The sequence below is a fragment of the Pavona decussata genome, unplaced genomic scaffold, assembly GCF_977016875.1.
Source record: "Pavona decussata unplaced genomic scaffold, jaPavDecu1.1 SCAFFOLD_657, whole genome shotgun sequence".
NCBI classification, from domain to species: Eukaryota; Metazoa; Cnidaria; class Anthozoa; order Scleractinia; family Agariciidae; genus Pavona; species Pavona decussata.
In genome coordinates, this window is record NW_028145881.1 from 37,226 (window position 1) to 58,847 (window position 21,622).

General features: G+C 38.7%; 1 long non-coding RNA gene across 6 annotated transcripts; it reads right to left on the reverse strand.

Annotated features, from left to right (window-relative positions):
• Window positions 1-2,250: 2,250 nt before the first annotated feature.
• Window positions 2,251-16,790, reverse strand: LOC146449079 (uncharacterized). Of its 6 annotated transcripts, none has more exons than XR_014860780.1 (9): window positions 16,326-16,790; window positions 14,884-14,962; window positions 13,622-13,838; window positions 13,368-13,441; window positions 8,367-8,433; window positions 6,340-6,428; window positions 5,452-5,521; window positions 5,070-5,151; window positions 2,251-4,806 (listed from the first exon to the last, which is right to left on the reverse strand). It is a non-coding gene; the product is annotated as an uncharacterized LOC146449079 (long non-coding RNA). The 6 variants fall into 6 exon arrangements; XR_014860779.1 differs by having other exon boundaries at window positions 6,190-6,428; XR_014860776.1 differs by lacking the exon at window positions 6,340-6,428.
• Between the last annotated feature and the right edge of the window lie 4,832 nt (window positions 16,791-21,622).

Here is a 21,622-nt window from a genome sequence, read left to right on the forward strand (position 1 = left end):
AGAATTATGCCTCGCGCATAAAATCAAGCACGCCAAAGACGGATCATTAATTAAGCCTAAAGGGAACTGTGTGAATGTATGCTATTACTGAATGTACTGCGGTAGAATCCTAACCTTTTATTTGCATGGCTAGCAAACCGCTATACTTTAACATTTCAAGCTCTAGAACTGTCGAGCGATGTTTTACTCTGGCGGTTAATCATCATATTTGCATCTTTTCTCAGCCACCGTTAGTAAATTTGCTCTTCGTATTCGATTCTGTCATGTTTTGTTTTGTATCTGTTACGTTTCCAGTAGTTTTGCTACAACCAGTTACAAAATGGTCGACAAACCTACCAAAATCAGAAGCTTTGCTAGACAAAACATTCTCTCGTCAAAAAATAAACATTTCACTTCGATGCTGACCCTCCCTTTTACCAAATCTGAAAGGTTGGAGGAAATACCGAAACATCTACTTACGGGCATCTTGACTCTTTTTGCAAACGGTTAAAGTTTTCTTCTGTCAAAGCTTTGGGGATTTCGGGCCATTATGCCCTAATGTTTGCCTAGCGGCCCAATAGTTTTGATGTCTGTCATGAATGCTTGCCACGTCATTAATGTTTGTTTGTCACATTTGCCTCGTTTCTCTATTGCTGGTATGCACTGTCACGCAGTGAAAAAATTAATCAAAAACCATCCAGTGGAAAAAGTTGTGAAGTTGTGATATTATAGAGGATGACTAAAGGAGACAATTCTCCAAATTTTAGACCTGTACGTCTCCCCAAACGTCAGATATCCGTCGTAATGTTTTGCAGAAATTAACAGAGCCCAGTATGGATCCGCCATCTTGGTGTATCTCCGCGGAACACCAATATGGCGGCCGAAAAATAGTCTTAACATCTTGAACTTACTTTGGCTATCTAGCAACTGATTAGCAGTACTGAACACCAAAACCACTTACATAAGCACTTTCTCTAATGTTCTTACTTCTAAAAGGCTGAAAATAATGAGATAAGCATATATTTTTCAACAAAGGCGATCGTAGCTCTTTGTCACGCAATTCCATAATCGTGAAATTCAAACTGCTCTGATTTCCAAACGAAGGGCGCTATGGAGCTGTAAAATTGTAAACAGATATAAATATACGGCCTCTTATGCCTGACGAGGATAAAAACTTTGGAGGCTCTTTAGTTTTGGATTTTAGAAAATTATGACGTCACATGCATACGAACAATAGCTTTCCCCTTGTTCTTTCAAAGCGTCTTTTGCTTTTTCTTCTCAACAGTTTTGCTTTTCTGTTGTTGTTGTTGTTTTTTTTTTTGTTGTTGTTTTCACCGTTTTTGTTGTTTTTTCTGTTGTTCTACTGTCGTTTTCTTTGCCATTAGAGAGGTTAAGAATGACGTTTACGGCAAACGTGGGATACGACCACGTGACCATGTTTATCCTATATTTGCCGCTTGCTGTTTTCAGTTTCTCTGTCAAATCGAGTAGTTTTGCGTTAACAACAAAGGCCAGAATTAGTTTGCACTATTCTTATCTTTGTACTCTTCATTTCAAGAAAACATAAACGCGAATCTCACGTGAATTCGCGATTCTTAATCTCTCTATCGTCAACTGCACCTTTCTGATAAGATTTTTGTGTGTGTGCCACATTTTGCTTCTTCTACTTCTTCTTCTTTCTTTTTTTCGGACGTTTCTCCAGCGGTTTACATTCTTACTTCTGTCATGTTTTGCTATTGGTTCTCTGAAGTTGTTACCAATCTTCTGTCATGTTTTGTTCTTAGTTGTGTTGCTCTAATTACTGTTCTCATTTCTTTTTACACGTGTTATCGTTTTTTCCGTCATCGCTTTTTGTCTCTCCTCTTTCCTACCTCATTGTCGGTTTTGCTATGTATTTTCCTAACGTGTTGAAAATATTGCATTCCTTTTGTTTGTTTCTGTTATGTTTGCCTTGTTTCTCTTTTGGTTTCCTTTTGTTCCGTTAGTTTTACTATAAGGACGTAAAAGCAGCAGTTTTGTAATAATCTTAATGAAGAGAACAAGACTTTTACATTTGAAAGACATGTTTCGGCAGCTCCTGTGCCATCGTCAGTTTACGGATGGAATTATGTATTTTCCTAACGTGTTGAAAATAATTGCTTCCATTTCAAAATGTTGCATTCCTTTTGTTTGTTTCTGTTCTGTTTCTCGCTTCTCTACAGTTTTCATTTTGTTTTGTCAGTTTTACTATCATTTTTCTAACGTGTTGAAAATATTGCTTTCCTTTTCCAGTTTGTTTCTGCTCTGTTTCTCGTTTTTCTTAAGTTTTCTTTTTTTTTTTTTTTTTTTTTTTCAAGTATCATCTTTCTTCTGCAAAGTTTTGTTCTCATTTTTCTTCCGAGTTGTTTTTTTTTTTTTTTCACTTTTTCTTTTTTGCAATAATTCTCCTGTCCTTTCCCTTGCCATCCTTAGCCGGTAAAATGTTGTATGTTCTGTCATCGTTTGTGCTTCTTTCTCGCTAGCTTTCTTTTCGTTTTTCTGTCGTCTCTCTAGAGGTTTTTCATTCCCTTCTTGTCATGTTCTGCTATTGTCTCTCTATAGTTTCTCCTTTTCAGTCAACTTTCTTATTTCTTTACAGTTTTGTTCTAATTCTTTTGTCCGGTTTTGTTCTCGTTTCTGTCATGTTTCGTTTTCAGCATATTTTAGCTTTGTCACCCTTCGTAGTCCTCTTCTTTCCCTATACATTCGTTCTTGTTTTTCCGTCTTTTTCGTTCTTGTCACTCTATAGCTTTAATCGAAGGATTTCCTGTCACGATTTGTCCCGTTACGCTATACTTTTGGCCTAAGGTTTTTCTGCATCTGTCCTTTCCTGTCAATCTTTCGAAGGCTTTGTTTGTTTAGTGATCTCCTCTGCAATTCTTTGCCATACGGTGATACCGTTTCTTTGTTGCTCCATATTTGTTCTTTTTTTTCAGTTTCTCTAAAGGCTATGGATTTTGTTTTCTTTCTCGTTTTCTTTACAGTTTTTCACGGACGGGCACTTTCGTTTTTATCCGCAAATGTTGCTCTTAGAACGTTACAGTTTTCCTCTTAAATGTCAAATTTCTTTGTATTTTAGTTCACTGAACGTTTTCTCGATTATCTCATATCTCTACGATCGTCTTTCCATCTTTGTCTTTATATCGTTTCTCTATAGATTTCGTTTTCTTCATGTCACCGTTTTGTCTACTGTCTTTTTCCCGTCCTATTTGTTCCGAGGTTTTATTCCACACTCTTGTTTGTATTGTTTATAGTTAGCCTGGCTCGATTTTGTCTGCAACATCATTTTCTCGTCGTTTGCTTTGCCATTCCCCCCTCCCCCGACCCTATGCCTTTCCTCTTTTCTGCTGTTTGGCTGCCATCAGTGATAATTTGTTTGGATAGTTCTGCTTATCGCAAAATTTCTTATTCATCGCAAAATGAGGGAAAATTAAATCACCGCGAAAATCAAAGGCACCAAGGTGACTATGAATAGCATTACAGCTATCGCAAAATATCTTCTTATAAAAAGGTCTGAGTATTATCTGAGATTTGGTTCTCGTTCTTTCCCTTAAACATGTAGCTAAGAATATTTTTCCTGTTCCAATGATAGAACTAGTCTCGCGAATTTTGCCTGAATGTTCCGTTACCGTTTCACTCCCAGAGTGAACCTACAGGCCATGCCATGCAATTCAACCTTTGAGTCTGAGAATGAACTCTCCAAGTGTACGTCCTTGAATGCTAAAAAATGAATGCTACTGAGCAGTACTTTCCTGTGGTGCTGTTTATTATGCCGTACAAGGTGGTTCTAACTTTTGCGTGTGTGAATGAAGTCCTCGAATGTGACCATTCAAATGAAAGCTACTGAGCAGTACTTTCTAACGTTTGCGCCTGTGGATGAAACCCTAAAGTGTGACCATCTAAATTAAAGCTACTAAGCAATAATTTCCGGTGGTGCTGTTTATTTTGCTGTGCAGGATGGTTCTACGTTTTCAGTCTGTGGATAATATCCTAAGGTAAGACCACCCAAATGAAAGCTACTGAGAAGTACTTTCCAGTGGCAATGCGTATTATGCTGAACAAGACGGTTCTTACTTTTGAGTCTGTAGATGAAATCCTAAAGTGTGACCATTCAGATGAAAGCTACTGAGCAGTACTTTCCTTTGGTACTGTTTGTTATGCGGTACAAGTTGGTTCTAAACATGAAGTCTGAATTGGTGGAAAAATTAATGTTTCTATGGAATGCAAATGAAACCCTAAAGTGCAACCATTCAAATGGAATCTGTGGAGTAGCACTTCTCTTTGTTTTCTCCCGGAGTGAAGAGATAAACTTTAGGCTGACAAATGAGTTGAATTGTACCTGATTTATCCGAGAATTGAGAACAAGCACTCTCAGTCAGACCTTCTTATAAATGAAACTATGACAACAATGGCTCAAGCGTTCAAACCGCGATCATGTTAATCCAGAACAAGTTCCAATTTTGAATTCAACATTACCTTTTTCTTGTATTTCATTTTTAGATCGATTTGTTTACCTTAAATTGATACACAAATGGGAATTGTACAACGCTTTTTTTTTAATTATTATTTTGAAAAGCTTCTTGTAACCGTTTTTGGCAAGTGAAACCAAAGCCATAACCTGGATTAACTTTTAATCTGGGTTTTGACAATTGAACCAAGAATTTTAAGTACGTAATTAAGCTAACGTTTTCAATAATTGAACCTTATGGCCAACTGATTCGTGCAGTCCACCGTCCGTAGGTTGCAGTCCAATCCAATCTGTTCACTGATGTTAGTTGCTGGCTCTTGACTTGTAAATGAAACTTGTAACTAAAATCCAAGATAGAAAAAAATCTATTAATAAAATGAAATTAAGCAATATATGTTTTCGAAAAACAAATAAAAACCGGATTGCAATTTGAAAGAAACATTGGCATTGTGAAAAATTCGTCTGGTATTAAAAGTTTCAGTTTTGTTCGAATACGCGTATAACACTGACTAAAACTTCAAACAGTTGATAATATAAAAGTAATCTACGGAGAACTTATTACTCTGAGCACACTGCAAGCGAGAAGCTAATAATAATATCTCACCTTTTAAAAAGACCTTTATTCCGAAGTTGCGTCTCTGTTTAGCCTTACAAAGGTCCAAATGGAGTCATTCTGTGTATGGTATCTGCATACAAGGAAATAATAGTAGCGTGAAGAAATGTTTACTCCCCCACTCCCTCCCCCCTGCAAATCACTCTTCCTCTTATTCATTTCCATTCAGTTTGATTCTGTGATGTGATTGGGCGAGGAGGGGTGGTGTGGGAGGAGTTCTATTTATTTATTTTATTTTTTCTAGAGTTCCGCTGTTTATTTTGTAAATTAAACCATTATTGAAAAGTAATTAATATATCGTTTTTCAAGAAAATCTGCCAGTTTCTAACGCGCACACAAAATGTTTCTGAAGATAACAAAGAAAACTACTCACCCGAGATCAAAGGAATTCTGTCTCCCTGGAAATGCATGTGTCCGCCGGTCAATCACAACAACTCCTGTATCTAAATAAAAAATAATAATTCTTTATTTCTTAAGTAAGCAACATATTGCGCTTGTGAACACGCTCAATTAAAGGTATCTGTATGGGTATTGAAATAGTTAAGTCTGAAAAGAAGCACCGATTCATCCATATTTCTTCTCCGTTCTTGGCCAATCAACAACGCGAAATGCCCAAAGGTTTTGTGGAGAACGTGAGCAAATGACGGTAAATATTTCATTCTCTGTCTTAACTAAAACGCCGCTCCCACCTGTTCTGTTACCGGATAGTTCGGCCACATTGTACAAGTTGAACGAATCAGAATAATCGCTAAGTAGTACAAGTAACGAGAACTTATATTTTCAAGCGAAGTTTTCGTTGGGGTTGCCGTCGTGGTTTCTTAAATCACCTATTGATTTGTTCGGCAATTCATTGAATCAAATATGCTACTGACTTAACACTGAGACGCAATAGCTACTAACCCAGGGGAAATAGCAATACTCTTTGCCGTTGCCTCAGTGCTCAGTACTTGATAGAAGCGTCACTGTCTAAAACCACCAACTCTTAGGAACAACACTATCTACACTGTACCTACTCCACGTCACGTTTCAGGAGATAAAACACTAAATACTTATAATTAACAAAGTGCTTTGCGAGGAAAACAAGATGAAACAAGTGATCTAGAGTAAATACCTCAAGTTCGAATCGCGAATACTGGACTTCCATGTTGAATATCTTCGCAAGCCGTAGGTTTCCGACCATCGGTTCAAGACACGTTAGAGCTTAAAACGGCAATGAAGAGAAGTCTGTCGTGGCGATATGGACGGAACTCCATGAAATTACCGTTTTGAGTTATCTTGTCCAGGAAACTAGTTAGTATAAGGACGGAGTTAGGTTTTGCTGTTGGACATCTTGGTTTCACGTTCCTCGTGCTGGTGATAGGTGTGAAAAAAAAAGACGAATAATTTAGTAATAATCTGCAATTCAAATGCAATTAAAAAACCTCGATTTCGATTCTTTTCGGATAAAATCGGCCGACACTGGCGTTGACTGGGCACAAAATTAATATTACCTCCAACTAACCGAGTTCGAAGTCCGTCCTACAAGTTACGAACCGAACCGAAAAAAAGAAAAAAACGAGGAAAAAACGAGGATCTGTAACTTACGGACCGAGAAAACGAGGTTAGTAAGATATTTATTATATCTCTGAGGTTAATCGGGCGCGGGAAAGGAAACTTTCAAATTTAGCGGGCCGTGCACTATTTAAATACGGCCCGCAAAATTGGCCAATCACACCACGCGTACTAACTGAGAGATATAATAAGAAAATGAAATTTGATAACCGGAAAATGTTCGGGAAATGAAATAATGGATAAAGGTATAAAGAAACGGGATAAAGATATTTGAAAAACAAATCTTTTAGTAAAGGAGCAGTTATCACTTTTTTAACGGGGGGGGGGGGGGGGGGGTTGGGGGTGAGAAAGCAACATTCAGAGGGTGTGTAATTCTTAGGAATTACTATCGATAGTAATGGGAATCAGGTAGAACTTCACTGATACATTGAAAGATGGTGAAACAAATATATTATAAGGAGTTTACGGGCTAGTGAAATGACGTGAAAAACAGGTTATTGCAAAAACGTCCATGGATCATGACATGGGTTCCCTCGAGTACCACACTCATATTACAAATAAATCTGAAATATAGCTTGCTTATGAGTCTTTGGAGATTCTTCAATTGCTAGTTACACAAAGTGGCACACAACAGGTTTTTCTTAAGGACGGTACCTACTAATACCGAAGTATTTTTACCCGGTTTATGACTATGTGGGGAAAGCAGGTCTTACCACGGGCTGCTGCAATCCAAAAAGAAAATTGGGGTTAACCACGCATTTCTTAGAGATAATTAAGTAACAATTATTCTAAAGAGCAGTAAAATACAAAGCAATGTATGACGTTTTATTTTTCCAAATTAAAGCATTATTATCTCTGAAAAATGCATGGTTACCCCCAATTTTCTTTTTGGATACCAAGAGCACTTGTAAGTTCTGCTTTCTCCGCATAGTTTTAACCGCCCAAAAATATCCCTGTGTTAGTAGGCACAACCCATACGGAAACTCGAGGATCTCGAGATGCGCAGAGCATATGCCAGTAACAAAAGTAGGCACTGTCCTTAATGACAACGAATAAGAGGTAACATAAGGTTGTATTCCACTTACAGGGGAAGTGCGTCATAACAGGAACGAGGTAATATAAGTATCAGCAGGGTGTTTGGAGCAGACCTTGAAACTTGCCTCTTGTAGCATATTCCAAGAGATCACCTCCATATCAAATTCCAAATATAAACCCAGGGCTTATTTTTCTGAGGTTGGGGGACATGTTATTGGAGCATAACTTGGTTTAACCAAGCTCTTCAATGAATTAATTAAATATATATAATTTAACACTTCGTCCAAAATAGCAACCGAAAAACTTTCGACAAAAAAAAAACAATCAAACGAAAGCTTCAGAGTAGGCGCATGTAGTTTGGGTGAGAAAAAAACTTTTCTTTCCCATTACTTTTGTAAAAATACAATTTAGCTGGCATTGACAAAAGAAGACTGAGAGCATTTTATATCAAATAGGAACAACACAATCAAACATTTTCTCTCTTGCAAGTTGTATGTATACCAAGAGTTTTGGATGTGAAAAACATTGTTGCATATGCTATTACACTGTTAGTGATGTTGCTTCTATGCCTTCAGCATGCCTAGCCTGGTCAAGAGTGGGATATGTGATCAAAAAGGTGTACATCTGTAGGCAGGTTATTTCTATCGAAATGCTGTCATAATGCCACTCAGTCAAAAGGAAAGCATATTAAGAAGAGATTACCAGTACTTAAGTGTCCTTCATGTTTGCTGTGCACACCAACTGTACTTGTACTATTGTATTTCCAAGCCTGAAAAGAAGAAAGAAAATTCATTCAAAAGATCTTTCATTTGAAGAATATTGAAATATTGTAGTACATGTAGTAGGAATATTGTTTATTATCTTTAATGTATTTCTGTTGTTGTATTTCTGGTAAATGGCAAAAAATGAATGAATGAATGAATGAATGAATGAATGAATGAATGAATGAATGAATGAATGAATGAATGAATGAATGAATGAATGAATGAATGAATGAATGAATGAATGAATGAATGAATGAATGAATGAATGAATGAATGAATGAATGAATGAATGAATGAATGAATGAATGAATGAATGAATGAATGAATGAATGAATGAATGAATGAATGAATGAATGAATGAATGAATGAAAAGAAAGTGACATTGAAGAAATCAATTCATTCTAAATTTTTTTTGAGGGGGGTGGGGGAGGGCAGCGGGATGGGGGAGGGTGAGGCTTATTATTGAGATGGCTTGCTTTTGGGGAGCTAATTTTGTTAAATGATTTTGGTGTTACAATAAAATCCCAGTAGCCCTCACAGTGAGGCAAGTTCACCATGTGCTCTCAATCACTGAACTTTTGTGTCATTCAATTAAATGAATTGTGTTTATGATCCAGTCTGATTTATGACTCAACAACATTACAAAAACAGCTAACTTTAAACGTTCATGGGCTTATGTTTTGGAGTGTTTATAATTGGAAGGATGCTTGCACCAAATTTTGGCAGGAGTGGGGTATCATTTTCACAGGGGCTTACATCCAGATTTTTTTGGTACGTTATGTGGTTGAGCTCCCCAATACCTACACGTTTATCTACTTTGCATGCCACAATCACAAAAGAATTCTTAGAAAGTATAGTATGCTGCACCTCAGTATGGGCATAGAATGGTCCTTGAAAAATGATGGGTCTTGGCAAATTTTTAGCGAGTCTCAAAATCTGGGCGTCTCAAACTGTCTAGAGTCTTGTTATTCTGAGCTCGTAAAAATAAAGCAAGTCTCGGAATCTCGTATTTTGAAATTTGAGTCTCGTAGTCTCGCAAGCCAACCGAAAATTTAGTGTAAATCAACCGGTTCCAATTTATCAAGAAATAATTTCTAGTATGAGGAGCAGAGTGCTGTGAAAGTCTCATTCACGGATCTCTAGATTATGGTGTTGCATGCTCAAATTTTCGAATCATGGCATCACAGGCTCAGATTTTAACTTCTAATCAAACCCCTATTATTATTATTATTATTATTATTATTATTATTATTATTATTATTATTATTATTATTATTATTATTATTATTCTAACCAGCGTTATAGTGTAAGGCTGATTAAGGAAACAATGTATGGCATTCTTTTCCAAATTGAAGCTAAATATCCCTGAAACAAGCAAACAACCCTTGCTAAGATATACTGTACAAAGTAATTATATTAAATCATGCAAAATATCATTGTTTTAGTAGGCACCGTCCTTAAGAAACCCAAGTTTCTTTGACCATCCCGAGATACCCAGAACAAACAGCATGCATGTGAAGAATATATGAAAGCTGACGGTGAGGGTAAAAGGCGGAAAGAGTTTGCGGAATGGTATGTGGAATGGCGTGCGGAATGGCATAATTATGCAAAATACGATTTACGCGGGGAATAAATTAACTGAAGAACGCATCCTGTTTTCGCGCCAATTTTATAAGAGCAGCAGTTTTTTGATGTTGCGGACTACTAAACAACCAAACAACAGATCGAGGATTAGAAAATATACGCCTGGGATAGACCACGTCTGATCGCTGGTTAGGAAGTGAGAGTGAAGAAATCGATGAAGTTTCGCATTCAAGGAACTAAGAATAAATTAAATTTCTAGTTGACAAAAAGAACGTGGCAGCGAGTAGCCTAGACAAAAAGCAACACCAGACTGGAGAAATAACATCAGTCCAAGGCCAAAACTATTATGTGAGAAATTTTAAATTTAAACTCGGTCATTTTATCAGACTCTTTGACGGTTACAATTTGTACAACTCATGGGAAAAATATGTTCTACTTTTTCTCACCTTACATTTTCGTCGAGCGACGAGTACACAAGTCACTGTTGAGCTGCTGAGCTTGCTACCTAGCTATTCAATACGGCGATTCAGGTAGCTGTAGTTCAGTTACGCGTTATCGAAAATAAACATATCCGTCTTTAATTAAGGTCTTTCAGTGCCAGACGTCCCAACCTAAAATGAGATTTAAAAGCGAAAAATCCCTCGAGCAAAAAAGCAGATGACAAGTATGGTGTCTAATTATCGACACTGGTTGTGTGAAAGGTTGTGAAACTATTCTTATCACAAATGCATTTTGGTCAAATTGTTGTTCATTTTCCCGCTCATGATAAATGAATCATCGAGCATACAGGGTATGAGAATTGATCTTTTACCGAGGGTTTAAAAAGAAAAAAGAAAAAAATGTTTATTATTTGCCCTCGGTAAAGGATCAATCTTTGTCCTGAGAAGACTTCACGCTGCCACGTTATTTTTGTCAACCGAAGTCGCATGGAGTAAAGTGAACATGAAATTCAATTTACTACGGATTTACTCATAGTTCCTTGAATGCGAAAACTATAAACAGTTTTCATCGCTTTCTTTACCCTCACTTCTTCCAAATCAACAATCAGACGATCAAATCCTCGAATTGTTGTTAATATTTAGCAAGAGTCCGCAGCATCAAAAAAGCTGCTGCTATTTGGCGCGAAAACGGGATGCGCTTCTCAGTTAATTTATTCCCCGCGTAAATCATATTTCGCATAATTATGCCATTCCGCACGCCATTCCACATACCATTCCACAAACTCATTCCGTCTTTTACCCTCACCGGAAAGCTGAAGGGTTCAATCGATCTCTTAATTAATTTGAAGAAAGAAGCTAACTGAAATGTAAACATAAACAAGAAACACTTATATCGTCGAAAGGTTTCGATATTCGGCACTGTATGTAATTGTATTAAATGCATGGCTTCTTATTCCAGTTACAGTTGTTGCGCTCGCTGACTTTCTTCCATTTAGAACCCCTTTAAGACAACCTTATTCTTCCACTTTTTGTGTTATACGCTCCATTTTTGAGTTGCATCGAGCGATGAAATTATCAGAAAGCTTAGTAACCAAGCATGTTTTGCAGGGTGTGCCGGAAGTAACGTATGGTTTGTTCGCTTTTCGCACTTTGCAGCAAATGCTACGTGGAGTATTCTCGGTGCAGCAATATTATTCTTCTTGAGGGCGCTTTCCGATCATTCAATCAATCACTTTATTTAAGAGTCAATCATGGTAAATAACCAAAGGTAAAACCCTATACTAATTGGGAACACTTAAAGTAAATAAAATAACGAAAGACACGATGATCTGCGGTCGCGACAGGACTTGATGACATCGTGGAAGTTTGCGACTACCGAGAATTTCTCGACCACTAATTTGTCTAGTTTTATATTCGTTTGTTTTTTCTTTCGGAAACATGAATGTTGTCCCTCGTGATTATCAAATAGAAAATTTCTCTGAACGAGTCTGTAAAGGACCGGACAAGATGTCCGGCAATCCAAGGATTTGTCCGGTCAATACCCGATTTTGACCGGACATTGTCCGTTTACCGGCCGTTATTTGCAGCCCTGGTGTGGGGACAACAAGGTATTGCTTGATGATGATGATGCTGGTCTGGACGAGCAAGCAAGAGGCCCTGCCAGGGTAAATTCTGACAAGCGACATGGCCCAAAAAGTAGCAACAGCGCATGAAATAAATTCACGACAAAAGAAAACTTTTCCTCGACAAAACTCCAACCGTGACAAATAAGGCCGAGAATTAATGACAAAGAACGGTGATTACATATACTTTTTTACCATTGTTTTGCATTATTAGCAGACCTTTTCACAAGGTACATGTAAGCGTGTGTGGGTCTGAGATGATAAAGAACCTCGGCTCGCGATCTATTTTCCGCATCACACACCGTTTTTCCTAACCTTAAATTTCGACAAGGACAAACTATTTTCATTAAATTTCCGACAGCGACATGAAGCACTGACAAAACACCGACACGGGACATTTTAAAATTCAGACAAGCAACAAGGGACTCCCCCCTGGCAGGGCCTCGAGCAACAGAGGTGTCCATTTTACATTATTTTACTGGGAAAATAGGACTGGATGTCAGCTTATGTAGGTGCAGATGGCTGCTGTTATTAGTCATTTTTATGACTGTGAAACAGGATAAAGTGAATGAACAAACTTGAGATACAAGGTTATTTTAAGACACTGAGTGTTGATCCGGGCTGGGAAATTTTTATTGAACCTTAGGCATCCCGCTCCAAAGTCTGGTACCCAACCAATAACTATTGAACTAATCAGTTGGCAATGACTTAAATGTAAGACCTGTCAAGCTGACGCTTGCTTATGGTTTTCACCATTAATGACATCTACCTAAAGTGACTCCTGGGGGGGGGGGGGGGGGGTACTCTGGTGAGTGGTGAAAATGTAGTACGGAAGTATTTCTTTGGGTCGTTAATTTGCAATAACTGCAAATTAAGCTTTGTGGTTTCATTTAGATTTTGCTCACCATTTGTTTACCTTTAACTCAAAAACTTGTGTTTTGTATTGTAATTTGTAATGTGTGTAATATGGCAAAATAAAAATGCAATGCAAAAAAAATTTAAAAGTGAGGAATACCTCCATGCTTTTGTTATATTAGTTGGTATTTGAGGGTGGGGGGTAGACATTTCTGCCCAGTCTTCTTCAATAGACAATGACGTTCCTGCAGGCATTTTTCTTCTTCTCCTTCTTCTTCTTCTTCTTTTCTTTTTTTGTTGGGGGGGGGGGGGGGGAGGGAAGGAGGAATAGGGGGGTCAAGATGAAGATGAAGAAAGGCATTATGCAGGCGCTAACTGGGTATTTTCAAGAATATTATATTTTTTTTAGACAAGTTCTTACCTAGTTTGTTTACCTACCTCCTTGTCCTGCATACAATGCTACCATGTCAGAGAAAGAACATAATTTCCAAACTCTCTAAGGCAGAGTTCATCTGCGAAAACAGAACAATATACTTCTTTTTAATTCACCGAGTTAGTTACATGTACCTTATCAGGTGCCAAATTTGTTCAGTGAAAATGGTAAAAAGGGAGGTATAGTCGCACACAAGCTACAGCTAGCGCACATTACTGGAGCTTAACCCAACTATGAGTACTGCTACTATAACTCCCACCTGGATTGGATGCATGTCCCTCTCATTGGATGCATGTCCCAGCTCCCGTGAGGTCGTGGGTTCAAACCCTGGCCGGACCACCACTCAGGGTCTTAAAATAACCGAGGAGAAAGTGCTGCCCTTGTAATGACATCTGCAAACGGTTAGACTTTCTAGTCTTCTCGGATAAGGACAATAAACCGTAGGTCCCGTCTCACAACCCTTGTTCGTAATAACTCTGTGGGACGTTAAAGAACCCACTCACTGTTCGTAAAGAGTAGGGGACGTAGTTCTCGGTGTTGTGGTCTGGTCTCTGTGTGTGTTGGGGAGGGTGGGGTGAGATCACATATGGACTGAGGTGGCAGCCAGAGGTGCCTTGTATATAGGCTGACATCCGATCTCAGCCTCTGGATGTGATTGATTATTGATTGTAAAGTCGCACGTAATTGTTGTGGCTGATTTAATAAAGACTCTCATGGTTCACCCAGCAGTACAAAGAGGACTGACCCCTTTTCGGGGGAAACTACCTTTTTATAAAGTAAAGCTGTTGACTTGCAAGTTTATAAGCTAAGCAGGTCCTTGTGACAATTCCCCCACCGACTGAGGTCAATAGTACACATTTCTGAAAGAACTTGTTTGAGAACAATAACATGGTTTTGTCCATGTATTCAGTGAAGGATGGTTTTGTCTATCCTCACTTAGCTTATTGTGAGAGCATCATAATATTTCAGATTCTTTGTTCATTGTTTGTAGTCATGCATGCTATGACGTTGGCAAACATCTGAATTTGGGCCCATCAAGAGTCGTTACCACGTAATGCCACACCATAACATTTCTTTTTTTGTTTAAATATACTAAGTGTGCTTTCAAAAAGAATGTGAAGTCTAATGCTGAAAGTCTATCTTACAATGTAAATCTGCAGGTTTGAATTCAGAACAATGATATAAAACATGACCTTCCTTGACTTTAGCAGAAAAACTAACGCGGAGAGATTTCGACGTTTCGATGACATCCTGTCATCATTATCAAGAAAATGAAGAAAATTTACTTAAGTAAGTAGACAAAACTAAAACTTAATTCATTTTTTCTGGTGTTATACATGAAGCCTCCACCCTGCCCTCCCTCTGGCTCTTTCCCTTGTCCCCTTCCACAGAAGGCAGGAAGTAACACTTATGCACTTCTTCAATAACAAAGTCTTTTAGAACTAGGTAATTACAGATGTTTCTCACAAAAAAATGGGGGGAAAATGTATGTCATCTTTGTCTTTATTTGTGTACTTTTACCTTGAAGTTTCACTGGCCATGGAGAACTGCTCCTCGTCTTGCATCAACACTGATATAGCGTCTTGACAACTTGATCATTCTACAGAAATCGCATTAATGTGAGGAAGTTATTGACATGGGGAGTTTGAATGATTTTTAAAGACACTTGTATGACAAACGTGTATAAATTTCAAAGCCCAAATGATTACAGTGTAACAAGCCCAGGAAAAATTTCTGAATTTCTGAAAGTCAAGTCAATTGGAAAAACACCCTGCTAAAACTGAACAGGAAAATAATTATCTTATTTGCAACCCTTCATCACTGTTTATCAACTCTAGTTATACCAAGAATGTACGCTCCTGATCAACCAGCAGATCTTTAAACCTACCTTGTACCAAAAAATTAACAAGGTCGAGTCATACATTAGGAAGGAAAGAAATAACAGCTCCTTTTCAAACGTTATGCTGCTGCTCTGCCAAACAAAATTGATCGCATTTAGCAGTAGCATGACATTTGAACCCAAATCAAGTCAATGCCGCACGTGTAGCCCAGGCTGCATTTTTTGTAGGTTACACAAAGATCTTCAGTGTGGGTGTCCAAATTGGTTGACTTACTAACACACGATAGTTGGTCTTTGACATAAAGTGGTATTAAAGGCAAAGGTAGTAAGATTACCTCCTAGGCATTAGCATAAAGAGTAGGGAGCCTGGACATTTCACTGGTGTAGGTGCTTTGGTGGGCGCTTGGCATGGAACTTCAAAACTCTTGGCATATCCCTGGCATGGAATATACACGATACACCCTGGCGTGAAGCAAGGCAAGCTCTGTGGTGCTTATGACTTGCTTTCAAACATTGTGCTACTGTCATGCCAAACTCAATTTAAATAAATTATGAATACCGTGTAACTACAATACAAAACTTGGTTAATTTGGTTACTTGTGTATCTTGGATTTATTTGTACAACCACTTGTTAGTTTTTTCTGTTTTAAGTTCAACTGAATTTAATTCGATGTATGAAACCAAGTCGCATTACAGTCACACCATGGTCAAAGCAAAAAAACGTTTGACGCAGACCTCAGTCTCACCCTTTTTCTGTCTACTGTCATCGCAGTTTCAAACTTTCGGGTGGTCAGAGGAGAAGGCCTGTGACACCATGTGGCACAGGAAGCCCCAGATCATCTGAAAACAAAGACGTGGTCACAAAAAGCGAGAACGCTAGCTGAAAACGATCAATGTTTGATAAGCTCACTGGAAAAGACGATAAATACATGATTAACAGTTAATCTACAGTTGACTATGTCTAAGGAGCACAAAAATGAGTTGGATCCACAAAAAGAACGGCTGTCATTGTCGCAGACCACCGACTGAGAAATAAGAGCTTACCTGAGACTTAATTAGGCCTATTGAAATTAATTTTCCTTGGAATGAAGGTAAGACCATATTAACGAATAAATGAACCAACCTCTTTAACTCCTCCGGTGAAAGAACATTCCTTTCATCATTTCATGGATACAGCGCAAAACCACTCCAAGAAAGGAACGAGCGATCGCAGTCGAATAACCATTCGAAATTCTCCCTTTCAAACTCATTCGCTTTGGGATAACCAATTCGCGATAATGCCCTTGGAATCCTCTTCCTCTGACTCATTCTATCCGGAATTAATCTCTTATACAAAGAGAACGTATTAAAAATGTGTCAATTTCGTTTGTGCTCCTTGTTTCCCGCGGTCTTTCCCGCGTTGGTCTAATGCGCATGACAGCTGGTGGTTACCAAGCCTCGACCCAAGCCTCCCGGTTTGTCGTCCGGTTTTCGTGAAAAATTCCCTCGCGGAACTTGAATGGTTATTAGCCAAAAGGTTGTTGAAAAGAATGGCAAGATTACAGAGTAGCCCAGTGGTCGCCGACAGTCTATGGCGATTTTTGTACTAAATCTGTGTCCCCCAAATTTAAAACGTCACGCACATGCTTCACGCCCTAGTCACTCCTTGCTAAAGCATGTAACTTGTTTCCTAACGTAAATCCGTAAACGTGTTGTATGGTTTACATTTTGTGTATATTTATACAAGCATGTAACTATCACTTGTAAAACAAATCCCTGATGAAGTTACCGTAGTCTAACAAAACGCGTCTGATAATAAAATTAATACCTCTTACGAACCTCGTTTTCTCAGTCGTTACTGTAAGTTACGGACCGCATCTTTTTCCTGTTGAAGCGCGCTTGGGCCATAAATCAACAGGTAAAAATAGGATCCGTAACTTACAGTACGGACTGAGAAAACGTGGTTAGTACAGATATTTATTATATCTCTGAAGTTAATCGGGCGCGCGGGAAAGGAAACTTTCAAATTTAGCGGGCCGTACAGTGAAATACTGCCCGCAAAATTGACCAATCACGCCGCGCGTACTAACTGAGAGATATAATAAATTGCGAATTCGTGATGCCAAACTTGAATTTGTTGTGCGGACGAGTCACTAGCCAAAAGGTTGTTGACAAAAGAGACGAGGTTGAAGAGTGGTTGGCGCGTCAGTCTATGAATGGACTTTGCGCCGGAAGATTGGATCAGTAGCTTGCAAATACAAATATAAAGACACACTTTAATGACACTCCCTGAAAAGCGCTTTTCAGTGACAACAATAATTAATTTACAACATTATACGTCAAAACGATAGTAATTCTAAAAGTTACAATGATGCAATGATTTATACAAGAAGAGTAAAAATTAAGCAAAAGAATGGTCGCTAAAAATAACAAGATAAAATCTTTATGTAAAAGCTAAGACAGAGTAGTAAGGAAAGCGGCGAATAAGTTGGCTCGAAGTTTACGCTTAAAAATAAGAACAGAGTTGCAGAGTTTAAAGGAATTGTCCAAACTGTTCCACAGACTTACTATATGGTAATAGGGCATCCTTTGTCCAGATCTAGATTTAAATAGGGGGATTTGCAAAAGTTGAGAGCTTCTAGTCGTGCGACTGCTTACTTCACCACGTGTTAGAAACTTCGATGAGATGTAAGTGGGAGCGGAGCCAGTCATACACTTGAAAGCAAGCACGACGTCATGGTGATATAGCTGTGATTTAACAGGGAGCCAGCGCAGTTCCTTTAGCAGCGAAGTAACGTGGTCAAATTTTCTGGTACCGCAGATAATCCGAGCTGCAAAGTTCTGGACCGCTTGGAGTTTGAGGAAATTAGTGTCCGCTGCATTGGACCAGACGGAAGAGCAATAAAACAATTTACTAAACACTAGAGTGTTAATTATTGTGATTAAAGTCGATCTATCTAACACGTGCGTGCAAGTTTCCTTGAGGCTAGGTTGGTTTCTTCATTGTCATTTTGTTTCGTAGACAAGAAACTTCGCTCCCCATTGTCTGTCTTCACCCAGGCATGTAAACGGGTACCAGTGACACACTACTGGGGGTAACCCTGCGATTAACCAGCATCCCATTCAATAGCGAGTCCTAGTTACTTCCTTCCGGGTTAAACCCTGGACGTGTGGCCGTGTGAGCACTTTTACTTTGTCTTAGAATGCGAGCTTACTTTTGCTTCAACTTTGATGGAAAACAAGCAATGCCAACCCAGGAACGTTAACAGAGGTTTCTCGGTCGCCCTATAGTGGTTGTTATTCACCAGGAGTCACATAGCGTGAGTTTTGAATACGAGAGCGCATCACAATTTAGAAGAAAAATGAGGGCGAGAATTTCAATCATGAATATTCAACTAGATTCAAACTAGAAAGAGAATGATGTATTATTCTAGAAAGTGACACAGGCATACTCGGAAAAAAGAAATCCGAGTGCTCCTATCAAGAGTCGAACCAAAGACCTTCCGATTACTAGTTCGGATGCTCTACCACTGAGCTACAGGAGACTCGCCCATGAGTGGATAAGAGCACATTCCTAGCAGTAAGACGAGCACTCTAATCAAATCTTCCATTTATTTGTGACCAAACATACAGGGACAGGATAACGAAACTTAAGTTATTACCTATCTCTTATTGGCACAAGTTTTTAGACATGATTTTCTTTTTCAAAGTTGTAATTGGCAAAGTTAAAGTTATTCCTTCTGTTCTTCCTCAAGTCTTAGTCACTCACACTACCAGATGTAGCAGCAACGGTAATGTTACTCACTTTATTTCAAAGAAATGTCATACTGTCACTTTTCAGAGACCTTTTCTTAAACCATTAGAATCTGGAATACCTTAGCGAATGACCTCCTACTTTCATGCAACCTTCAGATCAGTCAATTTAAATCCATCTTATACAAGTATTATGTAGACGCTTTAAAACATAACTACGACCCAGAGGACCCACGATCCCGGAAAACTATCTGTCCGTCATGTAACATTTCACATAATGTGTCTGTCCATCTTCATTGTTGTGTTTAGTCGCCATATGTAGCCTCATCTAGGGATATCGAATGGTAGTTGCGAACATTTGTGAGCATGCGAGCAGTGTGGTTTTTGTTTTTGCGAGCACGAGCAGTAGACAAATTTTTCTTGCGAGCAACGAGAACTTTAGAAAATACAGATGGCGAGCGTCTTTAGAAAAATACAGCTGGCGAATAGTATACGTTGTTAATTTTGCGCCAAGTAATAGCTAATAATCAGGCTGACACCTCCAAAACAGAACAATAGTTACGGGCTGAACTCAGTTGAAGAAAGACTGAAGCCAGAGGCAAGGATGTTTCAATCTTTTTGTTTTAACCATATCATAACTGATTTATCGTTTATATATGTATAAAAAATAACTTCAAAGGAGGATTAACGAAATTTCGAGCAATCGAGCACATGTTAACGAGTATGCGAGCATGCGAGCAGTTGCAAAAACTTTGCGAGCACGAGCAAGCGAGCACCCGTGTAATTTTTGCGAGCAATTCGAGCAGAGGCCATATTTTGCGAGCACTTTTAAATTGAATGAGACCATTCGATACCCCTTCATCTGTTTTCTTTGTTTGTTTGTTTGTTTGTTTGTTTTTTTAATGTTTTTAAACTCTGGGACCACTGTGATTGGCTTACTGCTGTTGTCGTATCCCTGTCTAATTTAGCATTTATTATACTTATTCCTTTATTTTTCTGTCATGTAATAGGCGAAGCTAATAAAATAAAAATCACAAATTAAAATCTGACTGCCTCACCACGGGCGCGCAGATTATTCTAATTGACGTTATCCTTGCGTCATAAAAGAAAATTTACTTCACAGAACTCATCATCGCAACGTGGTGCTGTCCGAACGGTGCGCAAGTATTTTCCAAGAAAAAGCAAGACAAAGTGGAAAGAATTGGAAAGAAGCTACACAGAAGGTTGGTTAGTGTATTTTACTTAATGAGTCATATTCATAAGTTCGCGAGATCTATATTTAAGATTAAAATGTATACTGCCAGAATTTTGCAAACTCGAGGATTCGCGCTGAAAAAGAATTTCAACTACTGAAAAAGTTCCTTGGAGAAAATTAGAAATTTTTCTCATTACAACTATACTTAAATCACAAAATTTGTAAACCAAGACCAGTCGAGTGGGTGTTTTTCGAACTAAGTGTAAAGTAATGGAAGTAAAAGTGCGAAAAGAGCTTTTCAAAATGAGTTGCAGTTGAAAGTGTTTGTTTGTTTCGCGGCACGAGCGCGGAACCTTGGCAACGGAAGATGTGACGCGTCACGGCGACAATCACGTCATCTTTTTCAATTATCTAAAGTTTTGTCTCTTTTCCCCTTATTTTATCCCATTCACACTTAAATTCGGCCCAATTAAGAAGTCAGGTGGCCAATCTCAGATGTTCATATCTGTTCATATCGTGGAGAGAGAAAGACGTTGCACACGAAGAAAAAAATCTTGCTCGCGTTGCTGCAGGAAAATTCGTTTGGTCGCGCGCGCCATTTTTACTTTACTCCACGCAACTTGAACGTCTGCAGTCAACTATCAGTTAGATATAAATTACCATGAGCGCGGAACACAGAAAAACATTCTGCATGAGTCCCCAACGACGGTCAAACAATGCATAATTTTCTTGATCAGCGGCGAAAATTTTGAACTGGATTTTTTTTTTCGCGCCGCGGTACGGTGTAATTGGTGAGCTAGATATTGACATCAGAGTATTCGATACCATCAGAAGCTTTTGATACCATGCGTACCTTTTCAGGTAGCGTCCGAACAAGAGATATATACAGCTTATGTCACCGGAACTCGTGTGCCCTGTGCGTTATTGCATGAAAGCTGCAGCCAGATGCAAGCATTGGGCGGTACGCTTACTCTGATGCTTGCATATTTTTGACACCATTTCTAGATAGGAGCGTGCCGGCGGACGGCAGGTGAACGCGCGAAGCGAAAGAAAGCTTACGGTGAGAAGGAAAGAAAACGACTGCTACGCAGCTCAGTATAGTAGCCGGCAGGGCTCCGGCCCTGTGGGAGATTCCTGCCATAAACCTTTGCGCCCACCTCAAAAGAATCTGAATTTAAATTGAAGTCGCTTTCGCCAGATCTCTGTCGTAGATCTCAAAGTATGAGCTTGCGAGAAGGCACCGCCATTATAAGCTCCATACACGTACCATCACTTATTTACCATTTTTGACAGGAAAGCGAACCTTTCATATACCGTAGAAAATGGTGTCCCTTTCACACTCATACAGTAGAAACACTACATCTCTTTAAATGAATTTAAACATTTAGTCCGAAATTAAATTGGAGCGTCGGTCAGATCATTAAACCGCAGTCAATAACGAATACCAATTTGCCACCATGCAGCAATTAAAGTTCTCACATTCATTTGAACAA